Below are 20,196 nucleotides of genomic sequence, written 5' to 3'. Positions count from 1 at the left end.
ACAGCAGCACTTTCCATCTCTATAGCTTTTTTATATACAGTGCTGATTCTATAATAGCAAACCATGAGATGTGCAAAGAAAGAATATAATTGATCAAGAGGAAAACTAGACAATAGAGGCCGATCACCCAGATTTAGAGTTAGCAGACATGGACTTTATTATAAATATTTTTTAAAGAAGAGAATATAGAAAAAGCAGATGAAAAGATAAAATATTTAAATGGAGAATTGGAATCTTTGAAAAAGAAACAGTTGAGAATTCTAGAAATATTAAATACCCTCTCTTAAGAACCCATTAAAAATGTTTTACATAGGACTGGAAAAAGGAAAAGATGGCATTAGTGAGTCTAAAGACAGGTCAACAGGAAATACACAAATGTAAGTACAGGAAAAAATACATGGAAAGGATAAGACAGAGTCCATGAGCTAATGATAGATAGAGACAAATGGTTTGGTATTGTGTTATTTAAGACATACAAGGGCGTGCTTGGGTGCCTCAGTTGGTTAAGCATCTGCCTTCAGCTCAGGTCATGATTCCAGGGTGCTGAGATCACGACCCGCCTTGGACTCCTTGCTCAGTGGGGAGACTCCTTCTCCCTCTCTCTTTGCCTGCTCCTTCCCATGCTTGTGTGTGCGCGTGCTCACTCTCTCTCTCTCTCTTTGTCAAATAAATAGATAAAATATTTTAAATAATCATATAAAAAGAGTGGTAAGAATGGGTCTGAAGTGATATTTGAAAAGATGATGACTAATAATTTTACAAAATTGATGATATATATGTCCAAGAATCCTAGTGAACCTCAAGCAGCTTAAAAGCAAAACTACTCAAAGGCACATCTTTGCAAACCCAGAAAAAGTCTCAAAAGTCTCAAAAGGGCAAAAAAAGACATAGTAAAAGAACAAAGAGTAGATTCATGACTAACTTTTTAACAGAAACTGTGGAAGTCAAGAGAACATAATTGTATCTTTAAGGTTCTGAAAGACAAAAAATAAACTACCTAGAATTCTAACAAATGAAAATATCTTTCAGGATAAATGGAACCAGCATAGAGACCCCAGAAATAAACCCATGATTCTGTGGTCAATTTATGACAAAAAGGAGGCAAGAACCTACAGTGGGAAAGGACAATTTCTTCAATAAATGGTGTTGGAAAAGCTAGAAAGCCACATGCAAACTAATAAAACTAGACTACTATTTTACACCACACACAAAAATTAACTCAAAATTGATTAAAGACTTGAATATGAAACCTTAAACCACAGAACTCCTAGAAGAACACGTGGGCTGTCAGCTCCTTAACGTCAGTCTTGGCGATGATTTCTGAATCTGACACCGAAAGCAAAGGCAACAGAAGCAAACATAAATGAGTAGAACTACATTAAACCCAAAAGCTTCTGCACAACAAAGGCAATCCTAAATTTTTAAAATGAAAAGGCATCCTATGGAATGGGAGAAAATGTTTGCAAATCATATATCTGATAAGGCGGTAAAATCCTAAATATATAAAGAACTCATGCAACTCAAGAACAAACAATAAAACAATCTGATTAAAAAATGGGCAGAGGATCTGAGTAGACATTTTTTACAAAGAAGACCTACAGATGGACGACAGCACATTTTTTCGTGCCTAACATCACTCATTGTCAGGGAAATGCAAATCAAAGCCACAGTGAGAAATCACCTCCCAACTGTTAGAATGACTATTAACAAAAAGAGGAAATAACCAGTGTTGGTAAGGATGTGGAGAAAAGGAAACCCTTGTGCCTTGTCTGTGGAAATGTCAGTTGGTTCAAACCATGTAGGAAACAGTATGGAGGTTCCTCAAAAAATGAAAAAGAGAGCTACCATATGTTCCAGCATATGGGTATTTATCTGAAGAAAAATGAAAATGCTAATTAGAAAAAAATATATGCTCCTCTATGTTCATTGCAACATTATTGACATTACCCAAGCTATGGATATAGCCTAAGTGTCCACCAGTAGATGAATGGATAAAGAAGATTTGGTGTGTATATGTGTGTGTGTGTGTGTGTGTGTGTGTGTGTGTACACACAGTGGAAACCTATATACTATTCAACCATAAAAATGAATGAAATCTTGGCATTTGTGAAAACATGGGTGGACCTTGAGGGCGTTATGTTAAGTGGAAGAAGTCTGACAGAGAATGACAAATACCATATAATCGTATTTGTATGTGGGTTCTAAAAAACAAAACAACAAGCAAACAAAAGCAAGCTCAAAATACTCCGAACAGATTGGTGATTGCCTGAGGGAGATGGGGTGGGGAGTGGGCAGAGTGGGTGAAAGGGGTCAAAAGTTACAACTTCTAGCAATAGAATAAGTAAGTCATGGAGGTGGGATATGCAGCATCACGACTATTATTATCACGCTGTACCGCATGTTGGAAAGTTGCTAAGAGAGTTGATCTTCAAGGTCCTCATGATAAGAAAAAGATACTTGGAATGTTGTGTGGTGATGGATGTTAACTAGACTTACGGTGATGGTCATTCTGCAGTGTATACAAACTGAATCATTATTTTGTGCACCTGAAACTAATATATTGTTATATATCAATTATATCTCAGTAAAAAATAGTTAAAAAGAAAAACAGGTCCAAAAAAACTGAGAGATTTTGTTTCTAGCAGACAACTACTGTGAGAAAAAGTTCTTCAGGCTATGGGAAAATAATCCCAAGGTACAAGCATGGAGGTATAGTAGGAGTGAACACCTAAGAAGGGCTAAATATATAAGAAAATGGACTATTTAAAGCAACCTTATGTCTTAGGAAGCTTACATATAGAACAAAAATACACGGCAACAATAGCACAGAGTGGGAGGGGTGTGAATGTGGAGTAGAGCTGCTGTAAATTTCTTGTCCTGCTTGAGAAGGGACGGTAGTAAGTCAAGGATACATACGCAAATTTTTAGTGTAGTCACTAAACCATCTATCTATATATATAGATACATAAAATAATGTATACATAACATATAGATATATAAAATATATACAAATAGATATAATTAAAAGCTAACAGAGGATATAAAATAGAATATTGAAAAGTATTTGATTCAGAAGTAGGCAGAGGAGGAGAAGGGAACAAAGCAGAGACAGAACAAATAGAAAAGAAATAGCAAGATCACAGACTTAGAAGCAAACCAAACTAGTAATGACATTAAATATGAATGGACCAATCATTCCTATTAAAAGACCAAAATTACCAAATTAGCTTTTAAGAGGACATGGCTATATGCTATTTACAAAAGATGCATTTTAAATAGAAGAATACAGACAAATTCAAAGTCAGTAGATGAATAGAGCTGTGCTATAAATGCTAACCAAAAGAAAGCTGGTGTGTCTATATTAATGTGAAAGGGACTTTAAAGCAGAAATATTTCCTAGAGACAGAGACATTTCATAATTGTAAATGGGTCAGCGGGACAACAACAAAAAAGATGACTTGTGTACACCCAGTAACTTCGCTTTAAACTATGTAAAACAAACACAGAATGACAGAACTGAAAACAAATTCAAAATCAAAGTTGGAGATTTTGACACCTGTGAGTAATTGGTAAATCAAAACAATAAAACATGAGTCATATAAAAGATTTAACAACTCTGTCAACTAACTGGACCTAATTAACATGGCTACAACAGTACACCCTAAAACTGCAGAAACATGATCCTTATCAAGGGAGATGAAATTGTATGAAATAAATTTGGTAATAATTGTAATATATAAATAATAAATAATATACTATATTATTTATATATGATACTATTTATAATATAAATAATATAAATAAATGTAATAAATTTAGTAAATTTCAAATGCAAAGGAACCTAGTCGTCAAAAAGAAAAAAATCCAGAAGAATAAAAACAAAGGTGGAGAATTGATTACAATACCAGATTTTAAGAGCTTCAGTAATTAACATAGTGTGGTATCAGTATTGGAGTAGACAAATTATAGACCAAATGAACAGAACAGAGTGAGAAATACTCAGACTTAGAGAATTACTTGATTCCTAACAAAGACACCACTGCAGTGCTGTGGGGGAAAGGAGAGTGGGTTTATTTGGTAACAAAAATGATGCCAAGATAATTGTATATTGACACAGTGAAAAAAAATGAACCTTGACCTCTGTTTCATACCATATATAAAAAATAACTTATATATCATTGTTGTAAGTGTGCAGAGAAGACATAGGAGGATATCTTAATAATCTTGGAGTAGGCAAAAAACTTTTTACACAGGACATAAAAAAGCTAAGCATAAAAAACCCCAAATACTAATAGAAGATATTGATACTTCAATGAAGGATATATCCCCCCTCCCCCAACCTGTTTAAAAAATGGGCAAAACACTTGAACAGCCACTTCACAAGAGGCTATGCCAATGGCCATAAAGCATATGAAAAGATACGTATCAGGGAAATACAAAATACAATGGCAGTTAGAGCCTTCTATAGAGCCACAAGAATGGGTCAAATTTTAAAAAAGTAACAGTACTGACTGTTGACAGAAATGTGAAACGTCTGAAATTCTTATGTGTTTAGTGGGTATGTACACTGCTGCAACCAGTATGGAAAGCTGCCACTACTTCTAAACTAATGTGTCCAGGAAATTCAACCCCAAACATATACTCAAAAGAAATGAGGATATGTATATACATATCTCTCTCAACCCAAAGGCACATACAGGAATGTTCATATCCCAAACCTCGAAACAATCCACACGCTCAGTAACAGGAGAAAGAATAAATATCTTATGGAATTTTCATCTGATGAAATTTGACACAGAAACAAAAGGATAGGCGTTATGTTGAGCAAAAGAAGTAGGTAAAAAAGAGCGGTGCTGCATGATTCCATTTATTTATTTACTCATTTTTATTTATTCTTTTTTTATTCATTTTTAAAGATTATATTTATTTGCCAGAGCGAGAGCACAAGCAGGGGTAGGGGCAGGGAGAGAGAGAGGGAGAAGCAAGCTCCCCATTGAGCAGGGAGCCTGATGTGGGGCTCTATCCCAAGAGCCTGGGATCATGACCTGAGTTAAAGGCTTAACCAAATGAGCCACCCAGGTACCCCCACATGATTCTATTTATATGAAACTCATAAACAGGCAAATATAATTGTAGGTGATAGAAATTAGCAAAGTGGTTATCTGTCATTTAAGGGTTGACTGGAAATGGCCATGAGAGAACTTTCCAGAATACTTGATATATTCAAATCTTTAAGTAATGCTTGCATGGCGGTATACCCAAATAGAATTTAACTAAAGATCATGCTGTGTATGCCTTTAGTGTGTGTAGCAGCTTGGAGAAAGACAAAGATATTTAAAGGAACCCGCTCTTCAACACTTTAAAAAGCGGGAGTCCACTAACATTATCTGTAAAGGGCCAGATGGCAGATGTTTTAGGCTTTCAGGTCATTTTCTCTGTTATAACTGTATGAATCTGCTGCTGTGCCAAAGCAGATAGAGACAATAGGTAAATAAATGACCATGGCTGTGTTCTGTTAAACTCAGTTTACAAAAATCAGTTTACCAACTCCTGCTTTAAAACAATAACAAGGGGTGCCTGGGTGGCTCAGTGGGTTAAAGCCTCTGCCTTCAACTCAGGTCATGGTCCCAGAGTTCTGGGATCGAGCCCCATATCGGGCTCTCTGCTCAGCGTGAGCCTGCGTCCCCCCCACCCTCTGCCTGCCTCTCTGCCTACTTGTGATTTCTATCTGTCAAATAAATAAATCAATCTTTAAAAAAAATAAAAAAATAAAAAAACAATAACAAGTTTACACCCCCCCACAACCCCCATTACAATAAGTCACAAAGTACAAATCCTTCTTCTGTAATAGGTAATTATCATAGTAAACTCTCTTGTAACCTAAATATAATATGATTGTTTTTTTATTTAAAAAAAATGGGGGGCACCTGGGTGGTTCAGTTGATTAAGCATCTGCTTTGCACTCGGGTTATGTTTCCAGGGTGTGGGATTGAGCCCCAGGCCAGGTCTCTGCTCAGTGGGGAGCCTGCTTCCCACTCTCCCTCTGCCTGCCTCTCTGCTTACTTGTGCTTTCTCTATTTGTCAGATGAATAAAATCTCAAAGATTAAAATCTTAAGATTTTAAATCTTTTTTAAGTCTTAAGATTTAAATCTTAAAGATTAAAAAGTTGTTTTTAAGTAATCTCTACATTCAACTTGGGGCTGGAAATCAAAACCCAGAGATCAGGGGTTACACAGTCCACTGCCTGAGCCAGCCAGGCACCGCAGTGTGATGGTTTTTGAAGTACTTAGAGTAAGGCGCGTGTCTGTTTTGGTAAAGGTGAAAAGAGATGCCAAGTAATCATACCCAAGTAATTGTAAAATATCTCTCCTACCTCTCTCTCTTTCCTGTACATTGTCCTGTCTTTCCTACTGAATCAGGAATGAATTTTCCCTCAGTGTTAGTTTAACAAATCCTTCTGGGACCCTCATTATACAGTACCTACTGTGTCGGGAGCTCAGATAGAGTGAAAATCAAACTGTATATGGTTCCTGGCTCTCAAGGAACTGTCTGGTGAGAGTCAGAAACAAGCAAATCCACAGAGAAATAAGTACTATGTAGGTGGGGTAAAGAAAAGGAAATCGGCAAGTTAGGAAGAATGGAAAGGGCATAACTTATTTTTATTTTTTTTAAGATTTTGTTTATTTGACAGAGAGAGACAGTGAGAGAGGGAAGACAAGCAGGGGAGAGGAAGAGAGAGAAGCAGGCTCCCCACTGAGCAGGGAGCCTGACGTGGGGCTCAATCCTGGGACTCCGGGATCATGACCTGAGCCAAAGGCAGACACTTAGCGATTGAGCCACCGAGGTGCCCTGTAAGCGCATAATTTAAAGATGGAGTTGACCGAGCGGACTTCTCCAAGATGGGGTCATCCAGTGGGAGGCCTAAAGAATGAACAGAATTCATCAGCACGAATGGGGAGGAACATGGGGGATGGAGAGAAAGCACTTCCTGTAGAGACAACAGATGGGGCCAGGGCTGGAGAAAGGAGAGCTTAGGGCATGAAGCTAGTAGACCTGGCATGCAATGAGCAAGAAGGCAAGTGGCAGAGAGGAAAATGAAGTGATGGGTAGGGCCCAGACCAGGCGAGGTACTAGGTGATATGAAGGAGTTCAGATTTTACTCCAAATTCAGTGAGAAGTCATGGACTAGTTTTAAGTATATGAATGACATGGCCTGATTAACATTTTTAAGATTTTTTTCTTTAAGTAATCTCTACACCCGTTGTGAGGCTCGAATTTACTTCCCTGAGATCAAGAGTCACATGCTCCACCAACTGAGCCTGCCAGGTGCCCCAACCTGATTAACATTTAAAAAAAATATCCCTCTAGGGGATGCCTGGGTGGCTCAGTGGGTTAAGCCTCTGCCTTCTGCTCAGGTCATGACCTCAGGATTCTAGGATTGAGTCCCACGTTGGGCTCTCTGCTCAGTGGGGAGCCTGCTTCCCCCCCCCCCGCCCCCGCCTGCCTCTCTGCCTACTTGTGATCCTTCTCTGTCAAATAAATAAATAAAATCTTTAAAAAAAGATATCCCTCTAGCTGCTCTGTGGAGAATTCATGGGGGGGACACTAAGATGGGGTGTCCTCCCCATGGGGAGGGATGTAGTGTTGTGGTGACCCAGTCTAGAGATGATGGTGGTTTGGGTACGAGGAGAGGAGAGAAGTGAATGGTTTGTGATATATTTGGGGGATAAAATTGATAGAATGTCCTAATGGACTCTTGGGGAGATGAGGGAAAAAAAGATTTGGGATTAGGGAAGTACAAAATAATCATTTCGGGAGTGATCAGCTGAGTTTATTAGAGATACATAATTAGGATGCTAAGCAGTGTTTAGGTTGGAGACATCGACTTTTCATCTAGACCAATCGGTTCTGTTGTGTGTTTTCTTCAGTCTGGGTGAGAACAGATAGAGGGTTGCATTCATCTTGGTGGGGTTTGGTGTGTCCCACGGGGGGGTGCGGTGGGGGAAGAGAAGCATGGCCGTGGCTGTAGTGTTTTCAAAGGACTTACCATAATGAGAGTGACTCTAAGTCTCCAGGTACAAGAAGAAGTAAAGGCAGGTGGGACGGACGGGCAAAGAGAAGCCAAGGGGTTGTGGGTTGGCAGTCTTCATGAGATGAAAGATGGTGGAATGATGGCAGGGGGAGGCATTGAGTAGGTTGAACGAAAAATCGCTTTATTAGGGAGTGGGGTGTCTGATTTCTGATTTTGTAAGTTGCTGACCTAGGGAGTTCAGTGAACCAGTAGCTCAGCATCTTGGGTGGGTCATCCGAGATACGTGGACGTTGTCTAATATGATGACAGAAGTTAAGGCGGACTGGAAGTCCGCTGCTGAAATCTCAGGTGAATGAAGAGAAGTGACCGCAGATGACAGTGACCAGGAGGGAAGTGTGATGGAGCTGAATGTAGGAGTCTCAAAAGAGAGGGGATATTTACAGGAGGAAGCAGGTTCAACGTCTGCAAGTCGGCCAACGTTGATCCAGCCGCCAAACTTGAGGTGAGAATAAGCAGTTTCTGCATAAAAGGCTGGGGTGGGGGAGGGGATGCTGTTCTCAGACAGCTCTTGGGTTTCACTGAGGCGGAGACGGGGAGAGGGTGTGGAGAGCAGAGGTGAAGGGCACTGGAAAGTTGGTTGAGCACAGGGCAGAATTTCCAAGGGCACGATGAAGTCCAGAGTTGGGTCACATGGAGTGTGGGTGTCGATAAAGGATTTCTGGAGGGGCTTTACAGCTGGTGATGAGTCACTGGGAGATTCTTAGCTCTTGGAAGGAGGTGGGCACTTAGCCTAATGCGGAAGTCTGAAGTGCTTTTTGTTTTGTCATTGTTGTTGTTTTTTTTTTTAACAACAAATTTGGGTCATTCTCCTCTTAAAGTTCTCTTTTCCTTTCGAAGTTGAGGATAAAAATGCACAACAAATGAATGAGTGCAGAATTTTTGCTTGGGATGATGAACATGTTCGAGAAATGGGTGATGGTGGTAGTTGCACAACACGGTGAATGTACTTCATGCCACCGAATTATACACTGAAAAAATAGTTAAAATTGGTGAATTGTATATTTTGTATGTTTTACCACACACATCAAAAAACCCCATGCCACATTTAGTAAAGGTTGTAAATGTGCAGCCTGTTGGCTAAATCTGCTCTCAGACACGTTTTCCTTGGCCTCAGATTCTTCTGGCTATCGTGTGTAGACAAAAAAATGAGATTCGTTTCTAACATTTAGAATCTGGAGATTTTGTATAAACCCTTCTAAAACTGGGCTGCCCCATAACTGGAGACACACATTCCTACTTGGATACAACCTGTTGGAGCCAAGGAAGGCCAACCCCCCCCCCGCCCCCCGCTTCCTAGCCGGAACCTCCACTGCCTACACCATGCTCTTGTCAGCACTGAGGTCTAAGCTCTCCTGTCGTTCAGCCCGGTGCCCGCCCGGTTGCTTCTCTTTTTGACAATTCACAGAATGGCCAAATCATTTTAAAGCTCAGCTTCTACAAAGATGAGCAAATAAAAAGTAGACTGAGCAGGGCTTTGTGTTTCAAGAAAAGTAGGAGAAAACATTTCTTGGTGGAAATGAAGCTGCTGAATGTGTAAACAAAGTACGTCCCAAGAATACAATCTGGCCAACGCTGGTTATTTTTATTACCTGTCCAACTCCTGAGGGTGGCCGTGTTTGCCTCCCCGATTTATGAAAACTGTGTTATTACTTTAAGTTTTAAATGATTTGTGTAAAGCAGAGAACGTAACACAATCTGAAGGTCATAGAAAATCTCCCAATTTTCAGGACTTTAACCAATAAAAGCATTACAGCTTTGAGACTTTTGAGAACATCTGTGAGGCATTCATTAATTCGTGGATTAAACTACTGTTCTCAATATTTGCGCATAGGAAAACGGTGTTACATTTTCTGGTGTGTGTGTGAGAGAGAGGAAGGTGTCACGTAGATCTCTCTTACTCATTGGCACATAAATGCATTGTTTGTGCCAAATCAGTCAGTGGAGATGAGAACATTAAATCATTGTGTGTCAACATTGCTGCGAACAAAAAAAGTTCTAGTACACAAAGTGGGCACGTACTGTCACCAGAAAAAGTGCACTGGCTTCTTTTTGACAGTAAAAATATAATAAACACCAGTATTCTGGCACTATGATTGATCTAGTCTAAAATACCCTTACACTTCTAAATTTACATACAAGGCAGGTTGACTTTTTTTTTTTTTTTTTTTTAAGTTCTCTTCCTTTTGGATGAATTTAACTTTTGGACCTCTTTGCTTGGTAATTACAGTACACTGAATTACCCTATCACTGGATGAGAGTTGAAAAGACACTTAATGAGAATGAAAATGTCCAATTTCTACTTAGAAAGGGAGGGTTACGCCAGGACCTGTCAGCCACAGGCTGACATCTCTTGGTGTACTGGGTCATTAAGGAATATACCAAGGCCCGGGTATAAGGCCAGGCTAAGCCATGTAAAAGCATGAAGGGTGTATCTGTTACCTAGAGTGGCTGTAACAAAATACTACCAACAGATTAAACCACAGAAATTGGTTCTCCGTCATGGTTCTGGATGCTGGAAATCTGTAATCCAGATGGCAGCAAGGCCATGCTCTGAAGGCTCTGGGAGAGAATCTGTTTTATGCCTTTCTCTTCCCTTCTGGTGTCACCAGCAAACCTTGGCCTCCTTTGGCTTATGAACACCACTCCAGTCTCTGCCTCCATCGCCACGTCATGGTCTCCGGGTGGGTCTGTATGTCTCTTCTCTTTTTATAAAGACAACGGGCATATTGGCGTAGGGCCCACCCAAATGACCTCTTGGTAGGGTTATGTCGGCAAAGACCCTGTTTCCAAACGAGATCACATGGACAGGAACCAGGGCTTAGGACTTCAGTGTATCTTTTTGGAGGACACAATCCAACCTATAACAGAGGGACAGAAGTGGACAGACCACGATCATGAATTAACTCTTTTGTTAGACTCTGGCCCAGCCATATCCCGTAACAGCCATGGCTGCCTTTCTTTATTCCCCTGAGCCAGCTCTGGCTTCTTTCTATTCCAGCAAACTAATCAATGTGTCAACTGTCCTCCACTGACACAGGTTCCTCCCTTATGCATGCTCTCCCCTTGCCTCAAACCCTGGAAACAGAATGCCCTGCGTGGAAGCTGGAACACCATTCCCACGGACATCGTCCATCCATCATTTCCCAGGTCTTTAATTCCTCTCCTGTGCTGCGTAGATTTCCTACTGTCTTCACTTGCATACCGTGCAGCTCCCTTGCCCAATTTCGTTCTCGTTCGCCCAGCTGTGGAAACCCCCTTGAGTACATCCAGCTCTTCAGTCTCTGGGCCACCGAGCACAGCTTACCTCACTGCCTTGCTCTCCGTTCTCTCCGGAGACGCTGCACGCCACCCACAAGCTCCTCACACCTGGGGCATCCCCGGTTTCGCCTCACTCACACCTTTCTCTTCAACTCTTTTTTTTTTTTTTTTTTTTAAAGATTTCATTTATTTATCCAACAGACAGAGATCACAAGTAGGCAGAGAGGCAGACAGAGAGAGAGGAAGGGAAGCAGGCTCCCTGTGGAGCAGAGAGCCTGACGCGGGGCTCGATCCCAGGGCCCTGGGATCAAGACCTGAGCCGAAGGCAGAGGCTTTAACCCATTGAGCCACCCAGGTGCCCCTTCTCTTCAACTCTTAATTCATGGAGAAAATGCACAGATACTTTACTAATCTCATGCCACCAGATTTACAAATTAGCCTGGATGGGGACCCGCCACATTTCTCTTTCCCATTTGTGACAAAGGAAGCTAAGTCCATGCCGGGTCAGAAGCCTCCCCGCCCCGCCTTTTCCACCCCCGTCTCTGGATTCAGTCTCTTTCTGTCCTCTGAAGATTCCTATGCCTTTCTAGCATTTCTGCTGCACCTCTGATCTCCATCTCTTTCATTTGCTCTTTCCCAGCAACATTGTAAGTCTCTTCCATTTTCTATTAACAAATGATCCTTCTTTTACTTGGAAGTCCTCCTTTAACCTGATATTCACTTTTGTTTTTAAAAACTCATTACAGTATGCTTTATTTATATGATCTTTTACAGGTACTTACCTTCAGTTTCTCTTGCTTTCTCAGTAGCATGTGACACATTTTTTGCTTTCTATTTGATGGCTTCCAGACACCTAGAACTTGTGGTTTTCCTTGTAACTCGCTGATGTGTTTTCTCATTCTTCTCTGTTTCTCTTTCTCTCACTGCCCCATAAATATGGTGTTTAGCGTCTGCCCTTGGCCATCTTTGTTCCTCACTCCATGGGATTCCCATGAGATTTCTGCTGCACTCGTGAATTCACGTGATGACAGTTTTGGATCTGTAAGTCTAGATCAGACTGCTTCCTACAGACTCCTATTCACATAGCCAACTGTCTACCTGACAACTTCACTTAGACGTCCTATGGACACCTCAAATGTACCATGTCAAAAATTCAACTCATACTCTCTACTCATCAGCACCCCTCTATCTTGCCTTAACCCCTGGGTGTCCCATCTCATCGAACTCTGACCCCATTTACCCACACCAGAGACTGGGTGTCATCTGTAGCTCATATCCTTTTGTCCTTACCACTCGAGGTGCTCCTCCTTGTTTCCAGTGGCCTGTGTCTGTGTGGGGTTTTTTTGTTGTTGTTTAGTTTTGTGTGAGGAAAGCAAACCTTTTAGGAAGCGATGGAAACTGTTCTGCCTTGAGCAGAACAGACTGGAAACGTTGGGTCAATGACTCATGGGAATTGGCTTATAAATTCCCCAACTCCTCAATCTCTTGGGTGAGATCTCTTGGCATTTGTTTTATATCATTTCTTTTTAAGATTTTATTTATTTATTTGTCAGAGGGAGAGGATAAGTAGGGGGAGCAGCAGACAGAGGGAGAAACAAGCTCCCTGCTGAGCAAGGAGCCCAATGTGGGACTCAATCCTAGGGCCCTGGGATCAGGACCTGAGCCAAAGGCAGACATCTAACTGAGCCATCCAGGCGCCCCTATTGTATATCATTTCCTAGGATTTGTTCACGAATTCATGGTACAGTTGGCTTGATAAACCACTCTTTCTTGGCTACCTTCCCTTCTCCGTGTCACTTCCTCTCTTTCCTACCCATGTTCCCTGTTTTCAAATGAACTACTTGTTCTTGATCCTTCCTTTAAGTCTGTTTCTGGAGGAAACCAAAGAAAGACATCATCCTTCTTTCTACTCCTTTCTTTTCTATTACCAAATTCTTTTATTTCTGCTTCACAATTGTCTTGAGAAGCTCATGTCACTCCAGCCCCAATGCCACTAGCCTGATGCTCGCTTGCCGTCTTCTCTAGCCTGGATCACTGCAACTGCCTCCTACCTGCTCCCTTCAGTATTGTCCACCTCCAACCCTTCCTCTTCCTTCCAGCAGTGATCTTTCCAATATGCAAATCTGCTAAAATCGAGGAGTAAACTTCTCAGGTGTCAATTTAGAATTGAGAAACTGTCCTTGAGAAAATTCCAGAGCTCTATTAAAAGGAGTACCCTGTCATTTCCCTGTTACAGCACTTCTCACCCTGAACAGGAACTATCTGTTCACTCATCTGAATTCCTCACCAGACTGTAGCCTCTTTCAGGAGAGGAACACAGTATTTGTCTTTCTCTTCTTTTCTTTTCCTTTTCTCTCCCTACCTTTGTTGTTGTTGCGTTCCTAGATTGTAACTCCACGTTATACTTAGTCTAACTAAAGGTTTGTCAGTTTTGTTTATCTTTACAAGAAGCTAGCTCTTAATTTTATAGATCATTTCTATGATTTTTCTGGTCTCTGGCATTTATTTCTGCTCTCATCTTTGTATTTTCTTCTTTCTGCTAACTTTGTTTTTTTTTTTTTTTTCCTAGTTCTTTGAGGTATAAAGTTAGGTTGTTTATTTGAGACCTTTCTTTTTCTTAATGTAGACATTTATTTCCCTCTTAGAACTGTTTTATTCTATCTCAACAATTTTGGTAATTTGTGTTTCCATTTTCATGTATTTCAAGGTATTTTTAATTTCCCTTTTGATTTCTTATTTGACCCAGTGTTTCCTTAGATTTTCTGCCTGGATGACCTGTCCAGTATTGGAAGTTGTGTATGAATTCCCCTACTAGTATTGTATTGTTTTCTGTATCTCTCTTTAATTATATTAGTATTTGCTTCATATATTTAGCTGCTCCCATGTTGCACACCCATATATTTACAATCATAATAGCCTCTTCAATCCACCCCTTTAATATTATATAATGACTTACTTTTGTCTTATTACAGTTTTGACTTAAAGTCTATTTTATCTGATACACATAGAGCTATTTCTGGTCTCTTTAGGTTTTCATTTGCATGGAATGTATATTTCCAACCCTTTACTTCACTTTGAACCTGTGTGTTTCCTTAAAGCTGAAGTGAGTATCTTGTAGGCAGCAGATAGTTGGGGTCTTTTTTCTTCCTCTTTTTTTCTTTTTCTTTTTTTTCTTTTTAAACCTGTTCAGCCACTGTATGTCTTTTGATAGAGAATTGAATCCATTTATATTTAGTGTATATTAGTGTATATATAGTGTAAGTAAGGGATTACTAATGCCATCTTATTGACTGTTTTTTTGGCTGTTTTTGTAATTCTTTTGAACCTTTCTTTCTTGCCGTCATTGTGAATTAATGATTTTCCATAGTGGCATGCTTTGATTCCCTTCTGTTTATATTTATATATCTATTACAGGTTTTTGCTTTCTGGTTACTATGAGGCTTACATAACATCTTATCATTGTAATAGTCTGTTTTAAGCTGATACAACTTAGTTGTTTTTGTTTGTTTGTTTGTTTTTTGCAGTTTTATATCTTTATTTGATGGTCAGTGATTAGTTTTCATCCACACTAACTGTCTGTAGATTTTTGAAAATGGTTACAGGTACATAGGTAACTAATGTATAGTGTTTTTTTGGTGAATCTTTATCCTTGTTACATTTTTTGGACATGGATACGGTATAGAACTTTCCTTATGCCTTTGGCCCAGACAGCTTTGTTGAGCCTGGTGTCAGTGTGCACTTCTGGAGTTCCCACCTCCCTCATGGAAAAGTGCCCCATCTCTTTGAGTGCTAGATAGGGCATGCTTCTTGAAGCCCACTCTGTGGACGTGCTTGTGGATAGTGATGGTGAATTCTCTGGTCACTACCTCAGAATGGCCCTTCTTCTTGCCACCCTTTTTAGTAGGAGCCATTCTGTTGGGCCCAGATTGGAGAGGAAAGAAAGATAGAAATTTAAATTAGATTGTGGGGCGCCTGGGTGGTTCAGTTGGTTAGGTGTCCACCTTCAGCTCAGGTCATGATCCTGGGATCAAGTCCCAAGTTGGGCTCCCTGCTCAATGGGGAAACTGCTTCTCCCTCTCCCTCAAACCCTCCCCCCTACTCATGCTGTCTCTCTCTCTCAAATAAATAAATCTTTTTAAAAAAGATTTTATTTATTTATTCGACAGACAGAGATCACAGTAGGCAGGGAGGCAGAGAGAGAGAGAGGGAGAAGCAGCCTCCTTGCTGAGTAGAGAGCCCAATGTGGGGCTTGATCCCAGGACCCTAGGATCATGACCTGAGCTGAAGGCAGAGGCTTTAACCCACTGAGCCACCCAGAAGCCCTCAAATAAATAAATCTTTAAAAAAATTTGGTTGCATACAAAAACTACTCTTTCACCACCTCCTCATTTTATGGTTTTGATGTCACAGTTTACATAGTTTTTATATTGTGTTTCCATTAGCAAATAATTGTAGCTATAAGCTACAACAGTTATTAACTTCAATATTTTTGTGCTTTAATGGACATAAGCTTTGATACTTTTGTCCTTTAGCCTTTATATTGGAATTAAGTGATTAACACACTATCACATTATCGATTTAGACTATGTAGTCACCTTTACCTTTACCAGTGTATATTTTCACATGTTTTTAGCTTATTAATTAGTGTCCTTTCATTTCAGCTTGAAGATATCCTCTCAGTATGTCTTAAAAGGTAGATGTAGTGGTGATGAACTGCCTTAGCTTTTGTTTGTCTGGGAAAGTCTTTATCTCAGATCCTTTGTATCTGAAGGATAGCTTTTCTGAGTAAAGAATTCTGGGTTGGTAATTTTATTATTTATTTATTATTAATATATAATGTATTATTTGTTTCAGGGGTACAGGTCTGTGAAACATCAGTCTTACACAATTCACAGCACTCACCATAGCACACACCCTCCCCAGTGTCCTTCACCCAGCCACCCTATCCCTTTCCCCTCCCCAGAAGCCCTCAGTTTGTCTCCTGAAATTAAGAGTTTCTTATGGTTTGTCTCCCTCCCTGGTCCCACCTTACTTCATTTTTTCCCTCCCTTTCCTCCATGACCCTCTGCCCTGCCTCTCAAATTTCTCATATCAGAGAGATCATATAATTGTCTTTCTCTCATTGACTTATTTCACTTAGCATAATACACTCTAGTTCCATCCACATCATTGCAAATGGCAAGATTTCATGGTTTTTTTTTTTTTTTTTTTTGATGTGTGTGTGTATCTCACATCTTCTTTATTCTTTCATCTGTTGATGGACATCTAAGCTCTTTCCATAGTTTGGCTATTGTGAACATTGCTGCTGTAAACATTGGGGTGCACATGCCCCTTCGGATCACTACATTTGTATACTTAGGGTAAATACCCAGTAGAGTGATTGCTAGGTCATAGGATAGCTCTATTTTCAAACTTTTTGAAGAACCTCCATACTGTTTTCCAGAGTGGTTGCTCCAGCTTGCATGCCTACTATGCCTACCATGGTGTAGGAGGGTACCCTTTCTCCCCATCCTCGCCAACATCTGTCATTTCCTGACTGGTTAATTTTAGTCATTCTGACTGGTGTAAGGTGGTATCTCACTGTGGTTTTGATTTGTATTTCCCTGATGCCGAGTGATGTTGAGCACTTTTTCATGTGTCTCTTGGCTCTTTGGATGTCTTCTTGAAGAAATGTCTGTTCATTTCCTCTACCCATTTCTTGATTGGATTATTTGTTCTTTGGGTGTAGAGTTTTATAAGTTCTTTATGGATTTTGGCTACTAGCCCTTTATCTGATATGTCATTTGCAAATATCTTCTCCCATTCTGTTGGTTGTCTTTTGGTTTGATTGTTGGTTGATTGTTTCCTTTATTGTGCAAAAGCTTTGATCTTGATGAAATCCCAATAGTTCATTTTTGCCCTTGCCTCCCTTGCCTCTGGTGATGTTTCTAGGAAGTTGCTGCGGCTCAGGTCAAAGAGGATTTTGATGGACTCCTGTGTTATGTTGGGGTCTTTCATTCATTTTGAGTCTGTTTTTGGGTGTGGTGTAAGGAAATGGTCCAGTTTCATTCTTCTGCATGTAGCCGTCCAATTTTCCCAATACCGTTTGTTGAAGAGACTGTCTTTTTCCCATTGAACATTCTTTCCTTGGCGAAGATTAGTTGACCATAGAGTTGAGGGTCTATTTCTGGGCTCTCTATTGTGTTCCACTGATCTATGTGTTTGTTTTTGTGCCAGTACCATACTGTCTTGATGATTACAGCTTTGTAGCAGAGCTTGAAGTCTGGAATTGTGATGCCACCAACTTTGGTTTTCTTTTTCAACATTCCTCTGGCTATTCAGGGTCTTTTCTGGTTCCATATAAATTTTAGGATTACTTGTTCCATTTCTTTGAAAAAAGTTGATGGTATTTTGATAGGGATTGCATTCAATGTATAGATTGCTCTAGGTATCATAGATATTTTCACAATATTTATCCTTTCAATCCATAAGCATAGAATGTTTTTCCATTTCTTTGTGTCTTCCTCAATTTCTTTCATGAGTACTTTATAGTTTTCTGAGTACAGATTCTTTGCCTCTTTGGTTAGGTTTATTCCTAGGTATCTAATACCTTAGGGTGCAATTGTAAATGGGATCAACTCTTTAAGTTCTCTTTCTTCTGTCTTGTTGTTGGTGTATAGAAATGCAACTGATTTCTGTGCATTGATTTTATATCCTGACACTTTACTGAATTCCTGTATGAGTGCTAGCAGTTTTGGAGTGGAGTCTTTTAGGTTTTCCACATAAAGCATATCATCTGCAAAGAGTGAGAGTTTGACTTCTTCTTTGCCGATTCGGATGCCTTGTATTTCTTTTTGTTGTCTGATTGCTGAGGTTAGGACTTCTAGTACTATGTTGAATAACAGTGGTGATAGTGGACATCCCTGCCATGTTCCTGACCTTAGGGGAAAAGTTCTCAGTTTTTCCCAATTGAGAATGATATTCACTGTGGGTTTTTCATAGGTGGCTTTTATGATATTGAGGTATGTACTGTCTATCCCTATAGTGTGAAAAGTTTTGATCAAGAAAGGATGCTGTACTTTGTCAAATGCTTTTTCAGCATCTATTGAGAGGATCATATGCTTCTTGTTCTTTTATTAGTGTACTGTATCACATTGATTGATTTGCGGATGTTGAACCAAGCTTACAGCCCAGGAATAAATCCCACTTGGTTGTGATGAATAATCCTTTTAATGTTCTGTTGGATCCTATTGGCTAGTATTTTGGTGAGGTTTTTTTTTTTTTGTATCCATGTTCACCAGGAATGTTGCTCTGTAATTCTCCTTTTTGATGGGGTCTCTGGTTTGGGGATCAAGGTCATGCTGGCCTCATAAAATGAGTTTGGAAGTTTTCTTTCCATCTCTATTTTTTGGAACAGCTTCAGGAGAATAGGTATTAATTCTTCTTTAAACATGGGAAGTTGTCTGGCCCTGAACTCTTGTTTTCTGGGAGATTTTTGATGACTACTTCAATCTCCTTACTGGTTGTGGGTCTGTCTGTTCAGGTTTTCTATTTCTTCCTGGTTCAGTTTTGGTAGTTTATACATCTCTAGGAATGCATCCATTTCCTCAGATTGTCAAGTTTGCTGGCATATAGTTGCTCATGATATATTCTTGTAATTGTTTGTATTTCTTTGTTGTTGGTTGTGATCTCTCCTCTTTCTTTCATGATTTTATTAATTTAAGTCCTTTCTCTTGTCTTTTTGGTAAGTCTGGCCAGTGGGTTATCAATCTTATTAATTCTTTCAAAGAACCAGCTACTAGTTTTGTTGATCTGTTGTACTGTTCTTTTGGTTTCTGTTTTTCATTGTTTTCTTTGATCTTTATGAGTTCTCTTCTCCTGCTGGATTTAGGCTTTCTTTGCTATTCTTTCTCCAACTTCTTCAGGTGTAGGGTTAGGTTGTGTATTTGAGACCTTTCTTGTTTCTTGAGAAAGGCTTGTATTGTTATATACTTTCCTTTCAGAACCACCTTTGCTCTATCCCAAAGGTTTTGAACAGCTGTGTTTATTTTCATTTGTTTCCATGAATTTTTAAAAATTTTTCTTTAATTTTCTGGTTGACCCATTCATTCTCTAGTAGGATGCTCTTTAGTCTCCATGTATTTGGGTTCTTTCCAACTTTCCTCTTGTGGTTGAGTTCTAGTTCAAAGCATTGTGGTCTGAAAATATGCAGGGAATGATCCCAATCTTTTGGTACTGGTTGAGGTCTGATTTGTGACGCAGGATGTGATCTATTCTGGAGAATGTTCCATGTACACTAGCAAAGAATGTGTATTCTGTTGCTTTGGGATGGAATGTTCTGAATATATCTGTGATGTCCATCCAGTCCAGTGTATCATTTAAGGCCTTTATTTCCTTGTTGATCTTTTTCTTAGATGACCTGTCCATTTCAGTGAGGGGAGTGTTAAAGTCCCCTTCTATTATTGTATTATTGTCAATGTGTTTCTTTGATTTTGTTATTAATTGGTTTATATAATTGACTGTTCCCATGTTAGCAGCATAGATATTTATAATTGTTAGATCTTCTTGTTGGACAGACCTTTTAAGTATAATATAGTGTCCTTCCTGATCTCTTATTATAGTCTTTGGCTTAAAATCTAATTGATCTGATTTAAGGATTGCCACTCCAGTTTTCTTTTGATGTCCATTCGCATAGTAAATTGTTTTCCACCCCCTCACTTTAAATCTGGAGGTGTCTTTGGGTCTAAAATGAGTTTCTTGTAGAGAGCATATTGATGGGTTTTGTTTTTTTATCCATTCTGATACCCTGTGTCTTTTGATTGGGGCATTTAGCCCATTTACATTCAGGGTAACTATTGAGAGATGA

General features: G+C 39.6%; 1 pseudogene; it reads right to left on the bottom strand.

Annotated features, from left to right (window-relative positions):
- Nucleotides 1-14,903: 14,903 nt before the first annotated feature.
- LOC116589222 lies at nucleotides 14,904-15,262 on the bottom strand (annotated as a pseudogene).
- Between the last annotated feature and the right edge of the window lie 4,934 nt (nucleotides 15,263-20,196).

The sequence above is a fragment of the Mustela erminea genome, chromosome 4 (genome assembly GCF_009829155.1).
Source record: "Mustela erminea isolate mMusErm1 chromosome 4, mMusErm1.Pri, whole genome shotgun sequence".
Lineage (NCBI taxonomy): Eukaryota > Metazoa > Chordata > Mammalia > Carnivora > Mustelidae > Mustela > Mustela erminea.
This window is presented reverse-complemented; position numbering and strand designations above follow the sequence as displayed.